General features: G+C 36.7%; 1 long non-coding RNA gene across 1 annotated transcript in view; it reads left to right on the forward strand.

Annotated features, from left to right (window-relative positions):
* Positions 1–17416, forward strand: part of LOC134476709 (uncharacterized) — a 59580-nt gene extending 42164 nt beyond the window's left edge. The window contains exon 3 of the long non-coding RNA XR_010048517.1: positions 17336–17416. This is a non-coding gene — a long non-coding RNA (uncharacterized LOC134476709). The remainder of the gene's footprint in view (positions 1–17335) is intronic.
* Positions 17417–17822: the final 406 nt, after the last annotated feature.

Consider the following 17822-nt stretch of genomic DNA (forward strand, 5'->3'; position numbering starts at 1 on the left):
ATTTCAGATGCCCATTTTTGGATTGGGTCTTCGAATTTCGGGGATCTGATTTTTTAAAATTCTTTATATGTTTTAGACAGAAGTCCTTTGTCTGAGGGACAGTTCACTAAGATTTCTTTCCCGTTTGTGGGTTTTCTTTTCACTATGATGGAGATTTCTTTCAACATTCAAAACTCTTTAATAAGATGTTATCCCAGTTATTGATTCTGGGGAATATGATTTGTGTGTGTGCGGTTTGATTCTTGTTCATGAATTCTCTACCTACCCTTATGTCTTCAAGATTTTTACCAACTTTGTCTTCCAACAGATTTAGTATTTCTATTTTAATATTTATATCTGTGATCCATTTAGATTTTAGCTTAGTACATGGTGATTAGCATGGCTCTAGTTTTAGTTTTCAGCATATGGAGAGCCAGTTTTCCCAGCACCATTTATTAAAGAGACTATTGTTTTTCCAGTAAAAGAACAATATCATTTTATCAAAGATAAGGTGGTTAAGTGTGTTTGTATTTGTGGTTGTATCTTCTAATCTATTCCATTGATCTTCAGATCTGTTTTTATTCCAGTACCATGTTGATTTTATTACAGTAGCTTTGTAGTATAACTTTAAGTCAGGGATTGTAATCCTGCCTTGCCTTTGCTGCTTAGAATTGTCCTTGCTATTCTAGGTCTCTTCTTGTTCCCGATGAATTTTAGGAGTGATTTCTCTAGATCTATGAGGTATGTTAGTGGTATTTTTCTTAGGATTGCATTGAATCTGTATAACAGTTTTGGGAGAATGGCCATTTTCACAGTATTTATTCTTCCTCTCCATGAACAAGGGATGTCTTTCCATTTTCTGAGGTTCTCTTTGATTTCTTTTTTCAAGGTATTATAGTTTTTCCTTTATAGAACTTTTACTTCTTTTGCGAGATTAATTCCTAAGTATTTAATTGTTTTGGATGCTAGTGTGAAGGGTGTGGCTTCTCTTATTTCTTTCTCAGTGATTTTGTTGTTAGTGTGTAGGAATGCTATTGATTTTTGTGTATTGACTTTGTATCCAGCTACATTGCTGAATTTATTTATTATACCTAGGAGTCTTTCAATGGAGTTTTGGGTGTCTATTATGTAGAGTATCATGTTATCTGCAAATAATGATAATTTAACTTCCTCTTTTCCTATCTATACTCCTTTTATTTCTCTCTCTTGTCTAATTGTTCTGGATAGTACTTCCAGTACTTCCAGTACTATAGGAGTGGTGATAAAGGACATCCTTGTCTTGTTCCTGATTTTAGGGTAAAGGCTTTCAGTTTTTGGCCATGTAATATGATGCTGGCTGTTGGTTTGTCATAGATGGCCTTTATTATATTGAGGTAAAGATCAACTATACCAATTTTCTGTAAGGTTCTTTTCATGAATGAGTATTGGACTTTATCAAAAGCTTTTTCTGCATCTATAGAAATGATCATGTGATTCTTACTTTTGACTCTATTGATATGGTGGATTACATTTATTGATTTACGTATGTTGAACCATCCCTGCATGGCTGGGATGAATCCCACTTGGTCATGGTGTATAATCTTCTTGTTGATTTGCTGCATCCTGTTTGCCATTATTTATTGAGAATTTTTGCATCTATGTTCATTAGGGAGTTTGGCCTGTTCTCTTTTTCAGTTGGGTCTTTCTCAGGTTTTGGTACTAAAGAAGTATTTGCTTCCAGAAATGACTTAGGAAGAATTGCTTCCCTTTCAATTTCATTGAAGAGTTTGAGGGGTGTCAGCATTAAGTCTTTGTATTTCTTGTAGAATTCCACAGTGACTCCATCTGGGCCTGGGCTCTTCTTTGTAGGTAAGGACTTAATTACATTTTCAATTTCATTAATAGAAATTGGGTTATTCAGCAGCTTTACATTTTCTTGACCTAGCTTTGATACTTCATATGTTTCTAGGAATGTGTCCATTCCTTCTGTGTTACCTAACCTATGAGAATTGAGGTTTTAGAAATAGGTGTTGATGATCTGTGTTTCCACAGAGTCTGTAGTGATTTCACCTTTTTCATTCCTTATTGCATGAATTTGAGTTTTTTCTTTCCTTCTTAAAATATGGTTGACTAGGGGCTTATCAATTTTGTTTATTCTTTCAAAGAACCAACTCTTCGATTCATTGATTCTTTGGATTGTTTTCTTATTCTCTATTACATTAATTTCTACCTTGATTTTTATAATTTCTTCTTTTGGCTTTTGGCTTGACTTGCTCTTCTTTTTCTAGATGTTTGGGGTGTAGCATCAGGTTGTTTATTTGTGTTCATTCTGTTTTCTTGATGTGAGAACTCAGTGCAATAAATTTTCCTCTGAGGACCGCTTTCATTGCATCCCACAGATTCTCATAGGTTGTATTTGTATTTTCATTTGCTTGTAGGTGTTGTTTAATTTCTTCTTTAATTTCCTCTCTGACTCACTGATTGCTCAAGAGTGTATTATCCAATTTTCATGTGTTTGTGGGTTTTTTATAGTTTCTTTTATCATTAATTTCTAGTTTCATAGTGCTATGATCTGGTAACTTGCATGGGAAATTTTTAATTCTTTTGCATTTACTTAAATATGTTCTGTAGGCTAGTATATGGTCTGTTTTAGAGATTGTCCCATGTACTGCTGAGAAGAATGTATATTCTGTTGTTGTTGGATAGAACACTCTGTATACATCTATCAAATCCATTTGTTCACAGGTGTGATTCAGTTCTGTTATTTCTTTACTGATTTTCTGTCTGGTTGATCTGTCCCTTTGTGTCAATGGTATGTTAAGGTCTCCTATTATAATTGTGTTATTGATTATTTAGTTTTTCATTTGTGTTAATACTTGCTTTGTATAACTGGGTGCTCTGAAATTTGGTGCATATATATTTAACTTTGCTATCTCTTCCTCTTGAAGTTTTTCCCCTAATTAGTATACAGTGACCTTCTAAATCTCTTTGGGTCATTCTTGGTTTGAAGTTCCCATTGTCTGTAAACAGAATAGCTATCCCCACTTTTTGGGGGGCTCTTATTGCATGAAGTATTGTTTTCGATCCTTTGACTTTCAGTCTATGAGTTTCCTTTTGCATTGGATGGTTTTTTTGTATGTAGCATATGGTAGGATGTTATTTCTTGATCCATTCTGCAAGTCTATTTCTTGTAATTGGTGAATTGAGACTATTTACATTAATGGTTATAACTGTTATATATTGATTTATTGTTGACCTATTATCTGTCTGCTGTTGTATCTTTACCTTTCCATTCTGTTTAATTGTCTGCCTTGCTTAGTGGTTTTTTCCTATGTATGTCTAGAATGTCTTTCAGTATTCTTTGTAGGATTGGCTTGGTGGTCATGAAGTTCTTCAGCTGTTCTTTGTCTTGGAAGTTTCTTATTTCTTCATCCATTTTGAATGACAGTTTTTCAGGGTACATCAGTCTAGGTTGGAAATCATTTTTCTTTAGGATCTGAAATACTTCGCTCCATGCTCTTCTTGATTGCATTGTTTGTACATTGTTTGTGTTGGAATTCTGCTCTGATTCTAAGTTTTCCTTTATAGGTACTCTGTATTTTTTTTCTAACAGCTTTTAATATTCTATTCTTATGTTGGATTTCTGAAATGGTGATTATTATATGTCTGGGTGTAGTTGTATTTTGATTATGGCTATTTGGAGTTGTATATGCTTCACTAATCTGTATGTCAGAGTCCATCTCATGTTTGGGAAGTTTTCAGCTATTACTTCTATAAATAGCCTCTTGATATCATTTGTGTTATCCCCTTCTTTTTCATTTATCCCTATCAATCTCATGTTGGTTTTTTTTTTTTTGCATCATCTTGAAGCTGTTGAATTATTATTTCCTGATTCTTTGTTAGTTTAAAACGATCTTTCCTTTCCTGTTCACTAGCTGCAATCTTGTCTTCGAGATCTGAAATTCTATCTTCACTTTTGCTGAGGCAGTTTTGACAACTTTCAGTGGAATTTTTGATTTCCTGTATATCTCTTTGACTCTGCTTCATGTATTCTGTTTGTTTCTTATATTGTTCATCCAGGAATTCTATCTTTTGGCATTGTTCTTCTAATTTTTAACTGTGTCTTCTTTAGATGTGTTCGGCATTTCTTTCATTACCTTTATCATTTCTTCTTTTACCTGGGAGATTATTTCTAATTTGAATTCCTTTATAGCTTCCTGAAGTTGCTTCATTATTTGAGTTGCTATTATTTCAGGTGTATGACTTATATTTTCTTCTATGTACATGGCTCCTAGGCTTTCTTGGGATGGGCAGGAGGTTTGAGATTACATTTTGGTCTTTTGTTTTGTCATTTTCTATGTTTCCATGTTTCAAATGATGTTCCACAGCTTCCCTTGTGTGTGTTGGAAATCGCCTCCTATACCCTTGCTCCTTGGACTGAATGGAAGTTGCTGAACATGGTCCAGTTGGGCCTGCAGGACCGCCCATGCCACCTCCGGTGTTCCAGGAAGCTGGGTGGGCTCCTAACCACTGTTGGTGATGGTCCAAAGCTCTCCCCCGGGCTAGTGCAGACCTGCTGGAACTCACTTCATGTGCCCTCAGCTCCCTTGATTGAATGAATGTTGCTGGGTGTGGTCTAGTCAGGCATGAAAACTCCTGAGTCTAGTCCAGTGTGTCTGGAAGCTGGGCAAGCACTTAACCGCTGGGAGCAATGATCTTAAACTCTCCCTTAACTCTGCCCATGTGTTGGAACTCTAAAGTTCTATCCTTTCATTATTGCTAACTTTGATCCTGTCCTCAAGGTCCAGAATTCTATCCTCAGCTTCATTTAAACGATTTTGCCAGATTTCAATAGAACTTTTTATTTCTTGGATATCTCTTTGAATTTGTTTCATGCATGCTGATTATTTTCTATATTGTTTATTCAAGGTTTCAGTCAGTTTCCCATGCTCCTGTACTTTTTAAAAATCTGTATCTTCTCTAGCTATGCTGAGCAACTCCCTTACTAAGATTGTTATTTCTGTCTTTACATGAGAAACTATTTCTAATTTGATTTACTCTATAGCCTCATGGATTTGTTTATTTTACTTGTTATCTTGTCAGAGATTTCTGGTGTATTTCTTTTAAGGTCTTCTCTTTCAGTGTACTTGCTCCTGGTGGACTAAATGTTTGAGATTGCATTTTGCTTTTCATTTTGTCATTTTTCACCTTTTGGGCTAATGGTCGGTCTTTCAGTCCCACTAGTCTCAACTGTTGGTAGTTGTGTATCTTAGGGTCCTACTGTGTGTTTGATGTTTGTTCAATTGCTGGGTACCATAATGAAGAGGTGGGCCAGTCACCCAAATTCCTCCTACAGGGCATGTACAGTGAGTCCTATATTCTTCTTAGGCTGACTAGCTTAGGAGTACTAAGTCAATCCTTAGTTCCTGCTGTTACTATGTCTTCAGGTTGTTCCAGGTTACCAGGTTTCCCTGTCTATAATGTTTGTCTCAATTGGGACCCTACTGTGTCACTGGGTATCTCATAAGCTCTTTTAATTTTCTCCAAGTGGAGGGAGGCTTTATTGACACACTCCTTAACCTGCCTGGTGTTCTCTGTATGGAGGAAGAACTCACCCATACTCTTGCCAAGCTCACCAAGGTTGTACAGCTGGAGGGAGCTTTGCTACTGCTTCTGTTTACCTACTGAAGACCTTTATTTTAGGGGCAAACTCACCACACTGACTGCTGAGATCTTCTGTTTTGATGAGGGGTCACTGAATCTCCCATTAACCCAGCAAGGTTAATCAACTGAGTCCAGGTTTCTGGGAGGAAGAGTGGGAGCCAAAGATCAACAATAATACTAAATCCAGGAGGTGGGGTGGGTCTCTGAGGGTGGCTGGCAGGCAGGGAGGTGACTGATATGATCTTGCATGCTGGTGGAGGTCCAGGGGTCCAAGGACAATGGGACTGTGGGAGCATGGACGCAGTCTTGCCCAGCCTGGCCTGGCACACTGGTGGAGGTCTAGGGGTCTGAGGGTGTCAAGATGGTGGGGGCATGGAAGTTGCCTGGGCTGACCCTGCACACCCAGCTTCTTTTGCCATTAATTTCCAATTTCAGAGCACTATGGTCAGATAATAAGCATGGGACAATTTCAATAACTTTACATTTACTTAAAAATGTCCTATATGCTAATATATCATCTACTTTAGAGAATGTCCCATGTGCAGCTGAGAAGAATGTATGTTCTGTTGGGGTTGGGTGGAGCACTCTATTAAGTCCATTTGCTTACAGGTTTGATTCAGTTCAGTTATTTCTTTGCCGAATTTTTGTCTAGTTGATCTCTCTCTTTGTGACAATCAGATATTAAAGTCCCTACCATAATTGTTTTATTGCATATTTCATTTTTCATGTTTGTTAGTATTTGTCTTATATAGTTCAGTGCTCCTGCATTTGGTGAATATATATTTATGATTGTTAGCTCTTCCTCTTGAATTATTTCCCTAACAAGTATGTAATGACCTTCTTTATCTCTTTTGACTATTTTGGTTTGAAGTTTACATTGTCTGTAAACAGAATAGCTACCTTTGCTTTTCTGGGTTCTGGTTGCATGGACTACTGTTTTCCATCCCTAGACTTTTTACTAAGTTTGATTTGGGCTAGATGTGTTTGTTGTAAACAGCATATTGTAGTATCCTGTTTCTTGATCCATTTTGTCTACCTATTTCTTTTAATTGGTGACTCTAGGCCATTTACATTGATGGGTACAACTGATGTATACTGGGTTAACTTTGTCATGTTGTTTTCCTGATGTTGATTTCCTGTTTTTTCTCTTTGTTTAACTGCTGGCCCTGTCTTGTGGTTTCTTTCTGTTGTTGTTCTGGAAATTGTAGGCACTTTTATCTCTCTCTAGTATGTCTTTCAGTATTCTTTCAAGGGTTGGTTTGGTGGACATGAATTTCTTCATTTGTTCTTTGTAATGAAAGTATCCTTTTTCTGCATTAATTTTCAAACAAAGTTTTGCAGGGTATACCAATCTGGGTTGAAAGTTGTTTTAAGAACATGAAACACTTCACTCCAGGCTTGTCTTGACTTGAGAGTTTGTGCTTAAAAGTCTGCTGTGATTCTAGTAAGCTTTGCTTGATAAGTGAATTGTATCTTTTCTCTATCTGCTTTTAGTATTCTGTTTTATGGTGTATGTCTGGGATCTTAATTATTATATGTCTTGGTTATTTATTTTGGTTATGCATGTTTGGTGTTCTGTATGCCTCACTTATCTGATATCTGATTCTTTTCCCATGTTTGGGAAATTTTCTGCTATTACTTCTTTGAATAGTTTACCAATGTCATTTGCATTGACTCCTGCATCTTCATTGATGCCTATTAGTCTTATATTGTTTCTCTTTGCATTGTCTTGAAACTATTGAATTGTACTTTCATGCTGTCTTGTTATTATTAAACATTCTTTTCTTTCATGATCACTAGCTGCAATCCTGTCCTCAAGGTCTGGAATTCTACCCTCCGCGTCATTCAAACAGTTTCACCAGCTGTCAGTAGAATTTTTGTATCTCCTGGATATCTGTTTGAATTTGTTTCATGCATTCTACTCCTTTCTGTATTGTTCATTCAAGGTTTTAATCATCTTCCCATGCTCTTATACTTTTTTATCTGTGTCTTCTCTAGCAATGCTGAGCATCTTCTTTATTAAGATTGTCATTTCTTCCTTTACATGAGAGATTATTTCTAATCTGATTTTCTCTTAGCCTCATGGATTTGTTTCTTTACCTCACTTGCTATCTTTTCAAAAATTTCAGGTATAGACTCCTTATGTCCTCTATTTCATTGTTTCCTGTACTTGTTCTTGATGGACTGGATGTTTGAGATTGCTTTTTGCTTTTTTGTTACTTTCTCCTCTTGGGTTAATATTTTGGTCCTTTCAACCCCACTATTCTCAACTGTCTATTGTGTGTCTTAGGGTCCTACTGTGTAGTTGATGTTTTTCCAATTACTGGGTCCCTCAATGAAGGGGAAGGGTAAGTCACCTGAATTCCTCCATTAGGGCATGTACAGTGAGTTCTATATTCTTCCTAGGCTGATTAGCCTAGCATTATTGATGTAAGTCAACCTTTAGTTCTTACTGTTACTATGGCTTTAGGCTGTTCCAGCCTACCAGATCTACCTGGCTATAGTGTGCACCTCATCTGGGACCTTACTGCATCACTAGGTGTCTAGTAGGCCCTTTTGACTACCTCTGGGTTGAGAGAGGTCTTGTCAGCATTCTTCAACCCACCTGGTGTTCTCTGTGTGGATAAAGGACTCACTCACACTCTTGCCAGACTTTCCAAGGTTCTACAGTGGGGTAGGAGTTGATTACTACTCCTGTTTACCCACTGTGGTCTTCTATTTAAGGGAGAAACTCACCACACTGTTACAAGCCCACTGAGATCCACTGCGTGGGTGAGGTGCAACTTGAATGGCTTACCAGAAATGTTAGCTGATTGGCTTCTTGTTCTCATTTGCTTTGTTCCTTACCCTGTTGCCATTTGTGAGAATTCAGGTGGGTGGCTTTCAAATTGTTCCACCTCATTGCCCTCTGAGTTTGCCTTTGCCCCCTGAGTGGGAAATCTGAGGTGGTATCTTACTCCATATCTTCTAATCTTCTAATTATTTTAGTTTAATTTGGTACTGATGCTCATAAATTCTTTATAGCATGTAGCTTTATTGCTAGTCCTGAGAACCCTGAGGAAGTGACTACTTCTCTGAAATGTGGCCCAGGAATAGTAGGTCTTTTGGGTTTTGCAGAATCCTGCCTCTTTAATTTATTGATGATGAATAATTGATGTTTATTTCTGGTTCTTTGATACTGGCCTATGGTATTATTTATGATCCTTAGGTAATGTCAGTCTTGGCATACAAGAAAGAACAAGTTATGAGAAGGATTATATCATCTTGGCTAATGTATTAGAATCAGTAGTAACAATAGTGTCAAACATACCTTAGAAAATGACAAACTGTAGTAATTATTAGTTTGTCACCTTTAACCATGTGAACAATATTTGTAGTTATATAATAAAATCTAAAAGCTCAGACAATTTTGTACAGTAAATAGACCGTGAATATGGTGATTTTATCCTCAGAGGAGAAAATTTAAAAGATGTTAGGGGAAAAATAGAGAAACAGAAGTGAAAGGGATTAGAAGCAAGGCTGGAGGGCAAAGGAAGTTTACACAAGCTTTGGGAACTGATGGAGAAGATAGGAAGAAAAAAGCAGAAACAAGAAGACCAAACAACAAAAACTAGAAACAATGTTCTTACTCATATGAAAACAAGAACAATCAAGGAGAAGAGAAAAAATAGAGAAAAAAAATTAAAAGGAAGAAAGGTAGAAAAGTAAAGAAAAAAAAATGTCCACTTCAGGGCAAGTCTCTGCTGTCACTTCTTGACAGAAGGGCAAATAACGAGGTCCCAGATCCATGCTGATCAATCTCAGCAAGCTAGCAATGGAATTATGGCAGTGGTGGGTAGTCTGGGCCTTTTGTCTCACTTAAGTTCAGGCTGCTTCGGACTTTTTCAGACCACATCACTCTGCCTCCTGCCAACTTGAACTTGGCTCCCTGCTGTCTTGACTTTGACTCCTTGATCCTGCAGGTTTGAACTCAGCTCTGCCTCATCCTGACACTGGGAGCTGATAGACAGGCCTGGATGGCTGCTTCTCTGAGTTTTGACTTCTGTTAGCTCCTTTCCAAAATGGCTACCACAGAGTCAGCCTCTCCTAGGGAACATATCAATCAGAATAACTCACCGACCCCTATAGCCCTGGCATCCAATGCTCTGTTCCTCTAGTGTGTTTCTCCATGGCAGCCTCTGAGGTCACCAACCCTCTGCAGGTTTCCGCCACCCCTGCCACACTGTGATTCTGGGCCACTCGCTTCCTCCCTCTTCTACTTTGTGGTCCCCCTCTTTGCTTATCCTGTGGGCTTTAATTCTCATTTCAGATCCTTGCTAACTCTCAGGGACCCACTTCTCTCCTTCTCTTCCTCATGTTGCAATATTCCAGGGTCTGGATCCCAAATATGGAAGAGACTTTCTCTACTGCTCACCATTCTGCCATCTTCTCAGAAGCCTCTGAATATGTCTTTTACAGATGCTATAAAAGAAATTTGAATTTTAAAGAAAATAATCTTGGTATCATGAAGGGTAAAATTATATGATAATCTAAAACAAAATATTTTTAACAAAATAACTAAACATTTAACGTAAAGAGAAACAATCAAATTGAAAGGGCAGAATATTAAAACAGCTGACAAATATATTAAAATTTATCATCAGTAAGGAAAATTGATATAAGAATAAATGTAATTTATTATCAGTAAGGAAAATTACTATAAGAATAAATGTAATTGGTATAAGAATAAATGTAATGTGAAACTGACAAAAGTCAGAAAGAAGTATGATGACTATTATTGGTAGTGATTAGGGAAAGGATTAATTTCATGGCTAATATTTCTATGAGCCATTACAGCCATATGCAAAGTCTCTGCCAAAACCCATTACACTGAAAAACTATGTACAATTTTTTGGCCCAGCAATTCATGTCCTTGGACTCCATTCCTTAGAAAGAAAGATATCAGTATGTAAGATCATATATTTGTGGTGACAAAAACCTCATTTTGTCACTAGTAAAAATATTAATTCGTGCTAAACCTATTAACTTGTGGTGATTTCTACAAGGTACTTTTGTGTGAGAAGAGCCATGGATAGAAATTATAAGACCCTGTTTTCCAAAATAATAATACTTAAATGCATAGATATATTTGTATGTACATTTCTATATGGGATTATGTGGACAGGAAGGGAAATATGGAATAGACTAATGTGAAGAATGGAGAAAAAAGCTGAGGATCTCCTCAGACCCAACGTGACCACTGGCTGCTGTGGAAGATAGTTGAAATAGTGCATGCAAACTGTAACCACAGTTCCTAGTGAGGAATTCTGTAATTAAAGCTTGCAAAAGCGTCCACTTGGAGAATATAAATGTCTGCTATTTGTGTATGCATATGTTATATATATATGTGTGTATACATATTTATGTATAAATATTTTGTCATTTTCACTACTTCACATTTTTTGGCAGTGTCATATAACACCCATTAGGCATTGGATTTTAAAAATTTTTGAAATAAATGATTACATTGTCTTTAGAATTCTTTAAAAATAATAATTTCGTATCACATGGCTTCCCAGTTCCAAATCATATGTTTTACTGCTCTGTGAAACAGGAGGCTTTTCAGAAAAATCTGCAAAGAATAATGACTTATAAAATAATGTTTCTTTCTCATTTTCACTTGTCAACTGTAATATCCGAAGTAAAAATATAAAGCATGCTTGTACCTCTCAGAGTTCGCATCCTGAAAATAAGCTTATTTGCAGAGGATTTCATGCTAATCAAGAAGACCTTTAACTTACAATGAGACCTTGAGACTGTTTAAAAGAGCAAAGAATTTTCTACATCTAATTACCTTTTTGAAAATAATTGGGCCTCTTTGAAGTTTATTATTAGAGTCAGTCTCCTTTGAAGAAGCATCATTGAATTACAATTGTACATGTGTTATCTTTTTAGAATTCCCAGAAAAGAGCTGTGCATGATTTGTGTTTATAAAGGACATGTTGAAATCAGTGTACCAGGACCCTGTTAGTCACAAGAAAAAGAGGACACTGCCAATAGTGACTAATGAAAATTAACATTTATTTTTCTTTTTAAAAGGGAGTCTGGAGATAAGCATACCCAGGATTAGTTTAATAGCTCATCAATTTTATTAAGAATTCATGCTATCTTTCATTCTTCCTTCTGCAGTAATTTGATGTTTCCCCATCATGGATTTGGGATTGCAACTGCATACCAAACAGCTGTTCTTCACATATTCATAACTACATTTAAGCAGCAAGGGGGAGCAAAGACTCTCCTAGTATGCATTCAACTCTTTATAGGATCAGAAGGTAAAATCTTTTCCTGTTCTTTGCAGAGAGATTCTGCCTATGCTTTATCTTTCATAACTTTGTCATAAGACCACTCAAAGTCAGTCACTGGCAAAAAGAATGGAACTGGCAGAACTCACTAGACCCATCAAGATTCATCTTCTCTTACTGGGCTCAGTGTTGCTGAATAAAACACAGTTCCTGGTGGTGGATTGAAGGACTGATGGCTTTGTGTAGGCCACAGTGACTGCTTCACGAGTGAATGCTTTCCAGATGCCATCTTTTTCTGTCTTCGATAGGGTATCAGGGTGGAGAGGCAGAAAGCACACTGTCAGACAGATTGCTAATAAGATTCAACTATTTCACGTCATCCATTGAAAATCTTAGGGTTTTAGTTTGTGTGTTCAATATAAATGTAGCTAAATTAACAAAGGGTAAAGGAGTAAGAAAATGAACAATAATCTTTTATTAATAATGTAAAGAGCCTGACTACACAGTGTACATGATAGATAATAATATATACTTAATATGCTTATGAATTTTATAGGAATCATGTCAATAACTCCCACAAAACACTCTTAGGTAGAGATTCAGTCAGCTGCTTGATCTATATGGTGACAGATTCTCCACTTGATCAAACACTAGTTAGGTTCCTAAAACTTCTATTTTCATCTGTCCACTTCTCTATGAAATTCAGTTTTAGCAAAAAAAAAATACTGCTATAATAACAAAGTTCAGCAAAAACCCTCACTCTTTTTTTTATTTTGAAAGTAGTAAAATACAACAGAACAAGATAGAATAAAACCAACTGAAACTGTGTGGTGAAATTGGTACAGAACATCACAGCAGGTTACCAGGATAACAGTAATAGGTATCACAGTATATTTCATTATCTTTACAATAGTTGTTCTTTCAATCACATATATCAAAATAAAATGAAATACAGAATATTATAGAACTTATAAAAACAGAATATTGAGTAAAGCAGTACCATTAATCAGAATAGAGCAAAACAGCAATAAAAATATTTGCTTTCAAAGAGATGGTAGAAGGAAATCTCCCTTATTTGCTATGGTCAACCTCCCAGGAGATGCTCAGATTTCTGATTCCCATTTGCTAGTGGGGGACAGCAGAAGGATGGTAGGGGAAGTGGGATGTTTGACTCTAGACCGTGCACCAGTAGGTTCACTATTGCTTAGCCGGGAGGGGAGCTGCTTGCTTGGTTTCCCAGGGTCCTAAGTTCCAACATGGTGTGGGTCTCAGAAGACACTGGTGGTTCTCCCCCTGGAAGGCCCGCAGTCTGCCGCACCACAGCTGCTTACCAGGGAGGCGAGCTCTCCAAAACTCTCACTCTTGGTATCTGACTACTTTTGCTATCTGACCCAGTTCCTCATCCTCCATCACCCTCCAGTGATGCCTGGTTATCCTGGCCTCTTCTCAGCCAAAATCATTGTTGGGTCAGTTGGACTAGAACATCTCTCATTCCTGATGTTGGCTCCATAGTTTTTCTATATATTCTCCGCCTGCCCCACTTCTTGCCATTTGTTCATTCTACATTAAGAATGATCCCAGTATCTCCCCATCTCCATTGCAGGGATACCTATAACTATCACAATGGTCCTTAGCTAAATCTTCTTCACCTTACTTTAATAATTGAATACTTACTTTAACACTATCACTTAACCTTCAGAATAATCCTTGAAATAGTATGTTGGCATCTCTAAAATCACTCTGAGATTTAGTGATTTACTATGAATTCTCACAGATCTCAGGATTTGTGTTTATTATAGTGAAATAATAAACATTTCATTTATTATAGTGAGAGGATACAAAGCAAAATCAACAATGGGAAAAAGTATGTGGCACTCAGTCTAAAGGAAACAAAACTTGAATTTCCAAGGGTCTTCTCCCTGTGAAATTGCACAGGATATGCTTAATTCCTCTAGCAATGAGTTTAGACGACACACAAAACTTGTTTCCTAGAGAAGGCTGCCTTACCCTAGAAGTCAGTTTTTGTTGGATGTCACAGCCATTGATGATGCAGATCTCCAGAAGGAAATCAGGTGTTTACCATAAACCATGTTGTTTGCACAACTATTGGCACGAACTGGTACAGTTGGCTCAAGACTGTGAGTATACAAAAACACCTGCAGTTCTTAGAACATTCTAACAGCTCAAATCTCAGGCACTGGCCGAGTACCAGTCATGGATATAGGCCCTTCTTGGGACTATGCAAGATCTGAGCATTTCGGGCATGCTGAAGTAATGCTTTCTTGCACAGAAAGATATCATACTATACCCATGGTGAAGCAGAGAGGTTCAAAAGATATTTAGTGACTTCAAAGGTAGTGAGACAATGACAGAGGTAGAATTTGAAACTTGGTTTTCCATGTCAAAGCTTGAGCTTGAAACTATTATGAAATGGCATCATTTAGAATGATATTTAGCTCAAGGTGCATAGCCATATGTCCGTAGCAGCAGGGGACCTATCCTCAGGGCTATGATTGGTGGACTGTTAAGAACTGGACCACACAGGATCAGGAAAGGCAGTTTCATCTGTATTTATATCTGCTGCCTATCATTCACATGCTCGCCTGAGTTCTGCCTTATGTCAGATCAGCTGCAGCATGAAAGGTCCCTGGGAGCAGAGACCCTACTTCTTGCTGCACATGCAAGAGATATATAAGTTGCATGCTTCTTATGAGAGTCTAATTCTAAATTTATTCCTCACAACAATCATCTCCCACAAAACCCATTGCTGGTGCTGAAGGCTGAGACTCCTGAATAACAGGATAGTTATCTGAATTATTCTGCTTTATGTAATAGAGTGGTTAGTGGAGGGTTCTAATTTATGATGGTCCAAGAGAAACTAAACAAGGGAATTACTTCATATATTTATAAATTTTATTTTCAAGTATGTAAACAGACAAGCAGGCAGACAAGCAACAAAGATATAAATAGCTCTTTCTTATACCTGCTATTGTGACAAATATATTGACAAGAAGTGTATTTAAAATAATATTATAATAACATTGGGAAATATATGCTTCATTTGCTTCTTCAGATGGCTTGGGAAGTGAAAATGAGGAGAGGATGCAACAGAGCAAAGATGGTCGAAATTCTCCTTTGATACCCTAGTTTGACAAGAGTACTGAAATATATCTTAGAATCTGTAGGCCAAAATCTGATGAAAATTTTAACTGGACAATATACTGATTCTCAAGGAAAATGGAGATTGAAATTCAAGCTTTTCCTGAGGCCCAAGAGTTCTGATTACATCAATCTCAAAAGATCTTATTATGGAAGAAAAATTAGGGACATTTTTGTTCTACAGCAATAATCTAAAGTATTTCTAAATTTAGCATGGTTCAGAGAATTTTTGAATCTTTAGATCTAGAGTTCTTAAATCAATATTCTGACATAAGATATACTTCAAAAATGACATAAAAATTATACATATGTATGGAGTACTAAGTGATGTGTTAATATATGCACATGTTGTAGAACTCTCAAATGAGGTTAAATGTTCTGCAAACATTTATCATTTTCCTGTAGTTAAATATTCAAAATTCCCCTTTCTGACATTTCTGAAATACACAGAATATTGTCACTATCTATAGTCACTTTCCTGAGCAACAGGACACCAGAATCTATTTTTCCTACCTAGTTAAACTTTAATAGAATCAATCAATCTTTCCTAATTCAAATTCAGAAGCACTTTTGAGTTTTGGACCAAGGTATACTGTGCAAAATTTCTCTTTGTTGTCATATAGCATTAAGTCAAAATCATTTCAGGCCTCATTATGCTGTGTGACATTGGTGTGGACTTTTTACTCCTTGCTTCCAAACTCTCATAATAATAATTAAAAATGTAGACATGGATATATTTTTCTTTTATAGTTGACATTAATTTTATGCTCAGCAGCACCAGATTTTGAGGATAGTCTAGTCAGCAGATGACCTAAAGCAGTTTTGAAAAGAAAAACCAATTTTGAAAAGGACTTTAACATTAGAAAGGTACTCGAATTACTCATAGCATATATTGAATTTCAAATTATTCTTTGAGTAGATTGTCAGAGATCAAAAAGTACATTTGGAGAATATAAAAAAACAGGGTCTTCTGTATTTGCTGATTGGAATATTAACTAGTTCAGTATTTTTGACAGGTAGTTGTCAATTTCCATAATAATTTAAAATATATGGAATCACCGGTCGCACCATTCAGTCCTCTGGAATTTTTCTATAGATAAACTTTCACATGCATGCACAAAGACATTTATTACAGTAAACAAGGCAACACCAGCAGGCAAGCTCAGTCTTGGAACCAGTTGCCATGTGTGACCAGGAACAGCCAGGAACAGCCAGACCCCAGCCTCTTCTGGTGCACAGGCTGGCAAACAAAAAGTACCCCCCTCCACCATGTAAGTGACTGGCTTATCTGGAGAAACACAGGCTGTGATGATAGCTATGGAGATGAAATACAACTGGATGCCTGTGGTGCTCTGGTGTTGTACTAACATCACAGGTCTAGGGTCAGTGGTCTGATAATAGGTTCGGATAGTGGTATACAGTGTGACATATGGGGGGGGGGAATCTCCTTCTGAGGGCTGCAGTCATTGTTGATTTCTTATAGTCTTGTTTTGAAGTCCTATATTGTTTCCATTGTTTAGTTGGGTTGGGTTTTATTCTCTTTGATTTTGTCAGATCCGATGGCAGGTGCAGCTATTTCAAAGATAAAAAGATATAATATGGTAGCCATTTGGGGTTTACTACAGGCTTGTTTTGAAGTCCTTTTTTGTATTTGTTGTTTTATTTTGTTTCTATTCTATTGTGTTCTGTTTGATTTTTACTATGTCTGAAGGTATCTGCAGCTATTTTGAAGATATCATAAGGCATTATGATAATTATTGTTGACTTTGTAATGTGAAGTCCTGTATCTCTTACAGTGGTTTGTTTTGATTGCTTTTATTCTGTTTTATCCTCTTTAAAAGAAAAAGAAAAAAGAAAAACACATTTATTGCAGTAATTTTTGAATTAGAAAAATATTAGAAAAAACTTAAATCTTTGAAATTAATGATATGGTTTAATACATTATGGTAAATCTACAAAATAGAATATATTGCATCACTTATAGAAGAATATGGCTTATCTATACACACTGATACAGAATATCTGCAAAATATTTTAACACACGAAGACATTAGTGTTATGGTTTAGATATAAAATGTGCCGCAGTACCCTCATGTGTGTGGAAGGTGATTGAATCATGGGGTGAGCTATTCATCAGGGTCGCATGCATTGATGAGGTTAGTAGCTGAATGTGAAGTAAGGAGGTGGGACCTGGTTGGAGGTAAGTCACTGGAAGCGTGACCAGGAAGGGTGTATTTTCATCCCCAGCCACTGTTTTTATTCTCTGCTTTCAGCTGCTGTGGTTTGACCACCTTTTGATATCAAGGTCCCTTAGCCTTGGATCCAGCTGACTATGGACTGAAACGGTGAACCAAAGTAAACCTCTTGTCCTTTAAGTGGTGGGTATCAGGCATTTTCTCCTAGTGATAAGAAAGTGACTAAAACCTGTGGTATATAGTATAGTGAGCTTCCATTTGTGAAAATGGGAAGGCATATAGATGTATATTAAATACATATGCAAATGTAGGTATGTCTATATGTGTATGGTATGTCTATGTATACATAGAATCTGCAATGATCTGATACCAGGGATTATCTTTAGGAAGAACTAGGAAGTTAAATGAAGCATATGGATTTAACTGTATAATTTCATGTTAGTTGAATTTTTAAATAGCAATCATTTATTTATCACTAATTATATTCCTGATTTTTTCTAAGCACATTCTGATCATTTTATGGTGGGGGGAAATTGGAGGCCAGTAGAGTAAAATTCTTGCTGTC

The sequence above is a fragment of the Cavia porcellus genome, unplaced genomic scaffold (genome assembly GCF_034190915.1).
Source record: "Cavia porcellus strain 051 isolate PalLab524CR breed Dunkin Hartley unplaced genomic scaffold, mCavPor4.1 scaffold_7, whole genome shotgun sequence".
Lineage (NCBI taxonomy): Eukaryota > Metazoa > Chordata > Mammalia > Rodentia > Caviidae > Cavia > Cavia porcellus.